Source organism: Nelumbo lutea, chromosome 2 (assembly GCF_056320005.1).
Source record: "Nelumbo lutea isolate HS-2025 chromosome 2, American lotus-T2T, whole genome shotgun sequence".
Taxonomy (NCBI): Eukaryota; Viridiplantae; Streptophyta; class Magnoliopsida; order Proteales; family Nelumbonaceae; genus Nelumbo; species Nelumbo lutea.
In genome coordinates, this window is record NC_142685.1 from 108,425,756 (window position 1) to 108,431,755 (window position 6,000).

The 6,000-nt window shown below is 36.3% G+C and overlaps 1 long non-coding RNA gene across 1 annotated transcript; it reads right to left on the minus strand.

Annotated features, from left to right (window-relative positions):
- Positions 1-3,056: 3,056 nt before the first annotated feature.
- Positions 3,057-5,174, minus strand: LOC148872645 (uncharacterized). Its single transcript, XR_016107827.1, has 3 exons — positions 4,618-5,174; positions 4,358-4,517; positions 3,057-3,868 (listed from the first exon to the last, which is right to left on the minus strand). It is a non-coding gene; the product is annotated as an uncharacterized LOC148872645 (long non-coding RNA).
- Between the last annotated feature and the right edge of the window lie 826 nt (positions 5,175-6,000).

The window sequence follows — 6,000 nt, forward strand, 5'->3', positions numbered from 1 at the left end:
AACAAGTTCAATTACGGGATAAGTATTTTTTTGTCATCTCTGTCTTTATCCAATATATAGCTATGTTAAGTTGGGACTATAAAAAGGGACCAGACTGTGAAATTGAATGGTCATTCAGCAATCTTATAGTATAAAGGAACTCACCATACATTTCAACACAAATGAAATAAGTACTTATATCAAATATAAGTGGTTTGAGAAAAACCCTCCCAGATACTAATAAGTACTTTATTTTCTAAACATACCCTAATTTTCTCTTGATCAGTTATTATCTTTCTGATGCTCAATGTATAACCCATCTTCCGTTGGCAAACTCGAAAAAGAAACCGCCATGGCAAATCAGAAATACAATGGCGGAATGCAGAAATTGTACGAGCACTCAAGATTTCCTATTCATTTTTCCTACCCATTTTCTATTCGCTGTGAATTGAAGTCATACATCTCTTATACCAGAAGCTTCACACAACATCTTAATTAGCTTCTGTCCACAGGTTTGCAATGCTGCTGCCCATGCAGTGTTAAAATTTACCATTTCTGTTTCTCAAACTATAGCATGGACTATTACTATTGGATTCCCTGAATCTATTATTTTGAAGGAGATGTAATTAAGGTGAGACTTTGGTTGAATGGAATCAGCAGCACAAAAAACTTTTATCTTTTGAGAATATATATAATTTATGGAATATACAGATGCAACTGTGCTCACGTCGACAAGGCATATTCTCTGATGCCCAAATTACAAAGATGCTCTAAATTTTCATGAGCGTTTGGTAGGCTCCCTTTGGATAAGCTTTTGCTTTTTAGCTTTTGAACCCAAAAGTCTTATGAGCGTTTGGTAGAAATTGCCTTTATTATAAACATTATCATCTAAAGGGAGCCCACTGCTATTGAGCTTATTCTAAAAGCACAGAAGCTTATCCAAATGCAACGACCTTATACATTATAATAAATGTTCGTTTCAGTTCAAACTTCAAACCCCAGAGATGTATGGGATGACACTCTAGAAAGAACTAATTATCCTTCTAAAATGCTCGACCCGAACAATTGTTTCTGGGCCATTGTTGATCCAGAAAAACTGGTAATCAAAGCTGTTCCATTTTCAAGTTGGTTTTTATTAGTTAAAACCTTGCTATGAACAACTTGCTATAACGTTAGTGTGATGGTCCATCAAAAAAGGTTCTCTTTATTTAATGGACAGAGTTCATTCTGAAGTGTGTCATTCTACCCATTCAAGTGTGAAGGGTGAGCTTCATCACCAATGATAGCTATGTTTAATATGAGATTCCCCCATCTTATCACTGCTACAGAGACATCCTACATTAAAGAAAGAAAAGCAGAAGAGCAAAAGAAAAGCAGAATAGAATGAGGACAAACCAAGCATATATAATAACTTATCAGATAAGGGTGTCAATGGACCGATTTTGGATTGGACCCTGCTAGGTTCAAAATCAATTTAGACAAATTGGACAGACCAACAAAATATATTGGACTGTACCAATCGGGTCCAAAATATTTATTAGATTGGATTGGACCTGGTTCATCCATAATAAATATATATTGGATTGGGTTGGATTAAGCCAATAGACTGGATTTAGATGGATTGAAACCAATTTAAATCAAAATGAATTTGAACGAATTGAATGATCCAAACATTGAATTAAACCAGTCTAAATTGATCCAAAACATTCATTGGATTGAATTGGACCTGGTCCATCACATTGGACTGGATCGGATTGAACCAAATTGACACCCCTACTCTCAGATTGTCCATATCCCTAAGTTTTACAGATGGTAGTCCAATTAATAACTTTACCAACCAAATCAGCATCTCTACCATTTTATTTTTTTGGCTGTTGTTAAAATATGACAAACATTTAGAAAAGATACAAAAGAGAAATGATTTTACTGTACGCTTAAATGTCTAATTGATCCCACGGAAAGAAAGTGGAGACCACATCATCTTGCTTCTTATCTCATTCTCAAATAAAATAACCCTCCCCCAACTCCAATTCTCTTTTATATAAAATGGGGGCATAAATTATTTTAATTCTCAATCAAGTCTAATGCAAAAGTAAACCAAAATTTACACTTGAACCAAAATTTGCATTCTTTTTCATGCAAATTTCAACAAGTGAAAGCATAAACAAAATATCACGTTTGAGAAATGAACAAGGTTATAGCTTTCGGTCTCATAATACCCATCCGACTCTACAAATTTGTAGAGTGTAAAACCATGTATTTTGTATTATTTTATATGTATTTGTACTGTATATATCAAACTGAGCCTTAGGACCACAATATAAAGGCAAATTTGTGCCAGTAATGTAATTATCCTACTATTTGCTCATGGTTTGAAACCATAGCATGGTGGGAAATAATAGAATTTATGATCCACTACAAACTACAAACCAGAGCTGAACAATCCTCCAATTAACTCCATATCATGGTACTGAGCTTACAAATGCAAATATATAGAATGCAAAACCTTGTATTTTGTATTATTTTTGTATATATTTATACTGTATATATGTGTATTTGTATTCCTTCCAAACTGAGCCTTAGGCTGTGTTTGGTTGCAGTGAAATTTTATTTGTGTTGGTACAAATGCATGGGAATGAAAATAAAAATAAATGCAAATTCTCATTTAATTTTGTTTTGGGCTTTACTTTATTCTGCTTCATGTCTTGATTTACTTCATTTGTACTGCAATCAAACAAAATAAACTAAAAAATTTAAAATATAAATAAGTCAGAATTTGCACTCAAATCATTTCTGTAGAAATTTATTTGCATTGCAACCAAACACAACCTTACGAAATAAATCCACTATGAGTGATCATCACTCCTTTAACATCATCTGTTCACTCAGATGTGAATTACAGGGAACCGGTGTTGCATGGGCATGAACAGGAGAATCAGAATCCAATGCGTGTCTGGCAGTCTGACTTAGCTAGAAAGATGATAAAAATGATTTATTGACACCTGCTTACACTAGTATAACTATTAAAATACTCCAAATTTTGTTGAATTTTAACATCATAAACCTACAGAAAAAAGTTGTTAGAAGATTAATTGTCTTTTTACTTGATAACATTCTGTGAGAACAATGACATTTTATGTGTACATCAGCTGTTCATTTTATCTCAAATAAGTAATGAGAGAAAGAAAAATGCCAAATAGAAGTGTCCCTAAGAATCCATAGAGTTTCAGTCTAACACAGACACCTCCTCCCTTTAGGAGAATATTATGCAACAGCCTCTTGTGCACTAGAAGCATGTTTCTGGAATTCTTGGGCCACTGAGCCCAACTTTTGCCATTGAAGCTCCTCTGCCAATAAGATCATGCTCTTCAGAGAACCTGCACAAACATCTGTTTGACCCACATGGCCACTACATTGCATGATTTGGAGAAGTACTTGTCCCCCTCTTTGCAAAGGATTGATGGGGAGAACTGGAACTAGTTCGACTTCTGCTCTTAGTGTAAGGGAGAATAAGGCATTCAAACCACCATAGAACAGGTCAAAATCTGAGTCAACCCCATCCAATGATCAACCCGGATCACCAAGCAGTAATATGGGAAAATATAAATAACAGAGATTCCTGGCCCAAAATCCATTCCCCCCCCCCCTCCTCTTTCTCTCTTGCAGTCTCTCTCTTTCCCCCTCTTTCTCTCTCAGCCTCTCTGTCTCTGCAGGAACTACATCAGCCCGATCCCTCTCCTGAGGATGCGTAGTGCAGTCCCTCCCCGGGTCCAGCCACTTCCTCCTGCCTCCCGTCGATTCTGACCGCACCGTTGCTCAGATCTTCGGACTCGACTGTATCCACACCCTTACACTAGACACCTAGAAAAAGGCCAACAGAAGTCCAAACCTGAGACATGGACAAGGAAACCTTATCATTGACCTTGAAAACAGGTTGCCAGCCTATTTAAAGACTATATGTTCTCTGGCACACCACATTGCCTTCCTCAATGATCCACATGCCTATTTAAAGACTATACAGTGCTTCAAATAGCAATCAAAAATTCCAATCCCAGAAATTCATCCAACTGTTAAGGAATGCAAGGCTCCCTATCTGAGAGTAAAGGTAACAAAATTTTCAGGAAAGATATGATTCTAATAAGCACAAAGGTTGAATTATAAGATATGGGAAGTTCATAACTTTAATGTTCTGATCTTGGAATATGGGAATGCTGGCACAGCACTGTCATCTGCAGAGTGCTTGGACACTAGGACCACGCATGGCATAGGATGAATTTCTCTCTATGAGTTCAAAATCCCTAAGCCCAAAATACAGAAAGAAAGAAACCTAATTCAACATGAGTCATTGGAGCTGCAGTTTCATGGTCAGAAACATTACATAATTATCTTCAGCATTCATGTCCTGATACTTTCCCATGGAACTGTCAATAAGGACAACTTGTGGGAGTCTATTCTTCCACTTCCAATCCATTCTCTTTAATTTGCCAAGTGAAAGAGAAGAGGAAACTGGTTGCAACTTGCTACAAGAGCCCGACCTCCTCGATCATATAACAGAAACATATGTTAACAAATAAGCAGATTTTATGAAAGAAGAATCCGAAGAGTACAGAAAAGCAACTTGAGTTTCTGCAATCTCACCTTCAATTTCTATGGTTTGATATTTCAGCTGCACGGCTACATTACTAAAGCCAAGCTTAGCCAGCCAGTGCATGGGAAGCTGATATGCCACTTACCTTGGACCAGCTCCCACTATCCAATTCCTGTGTTCGCAGGGAAGCATGGATACAAATTGGAGAACTGGTCTTCTGTTGATTTCTCTTCCATCCACATTATCCATAACCTAAGCTCCACATGAGCACCTCAGCCACCATGATTCAGATTGCAGATTAGGAATGCATCTTGAATTAATACCTAGCTTTTTTCAAACCCAAAATTCCATTTACTGTATAAGAAGCAGCAAAGGAAAGAAATCCACTAAAAACAAAAAACCCTTTCCATTTAAACAGAAGCTCTTCTTATTAAATGCAGGGAGTAGGAGGAAAAGGTGGTGGCTCGACAAATGCTAGAAGGTGTATTGATAACTTGAATCATTGTTATCATGGATTAATTTTCCCCACCAACAAGCTTAATAACTTGAATCATTGTTGTTTCTCTTTACAAGGACACAGCAATACGAGACTAGAGAATGAACATGCACAGACACATAGATACAATAACTGAAAATGGGATTTTAAATAACCAAATAATGCATACCTCAAAGACAAAAATGAGGCCAAATAATGCCAATGACTCAATGGTGAAGTGGGTAACCTCCCAACAGGTCCGAACCTCCGAAATCTCTTCAGTTCCCTGTGAGTTGTAATCCGTACTTCATGGGTTTTAGGGGAAAAAGATGAATAAATTATAGCATGACACAACATTTGTAACATGATTTAATATGATTAACTTATTTAATTCTTTACTAAATGATGCGTATAATAAATTAATAAAAACCATTAAATGTTATACCTACCAACCATAATAATATTTCATCCAAACATGCATACATAATAGGGCTCTTCACGGGTCAGGTTGGGTCAGTATATTTGTTTTTTCAATAGGTCGGGTTACTTAAAGAGCAAACCAAAACCAATCTGCCATTAAGCAAAACGGACCCAAATATGAAGGATCGGTTTGGATTGATTTAGTCGGTTTGACATTGTTTGTGAACAGTCCTAAATTTGGTGTTACTTCTCAAAAAAGAAAAACAATCCTAAAGACAAAACTAATTTCCATTTAACTAATGTTTTATTTTTCTTTAATGTAAAAAATAAGTAACTAACTAGAAAGAAGAAACTAGTATAGGGATTACCTAGTTAGGGAAAGACTAGAAAATCAGAAACTAACTCAGTTCGGTTCGGTTTGATTCAGTTTCAGTTTTCACACATGAAAACTAAAACTGAACCGAATTATTGGTTTATCCCTCTTCACAACCCGAAACCAACCGGTGGTGAAGAAAAACCGATCAAATTGAGTTGAGTT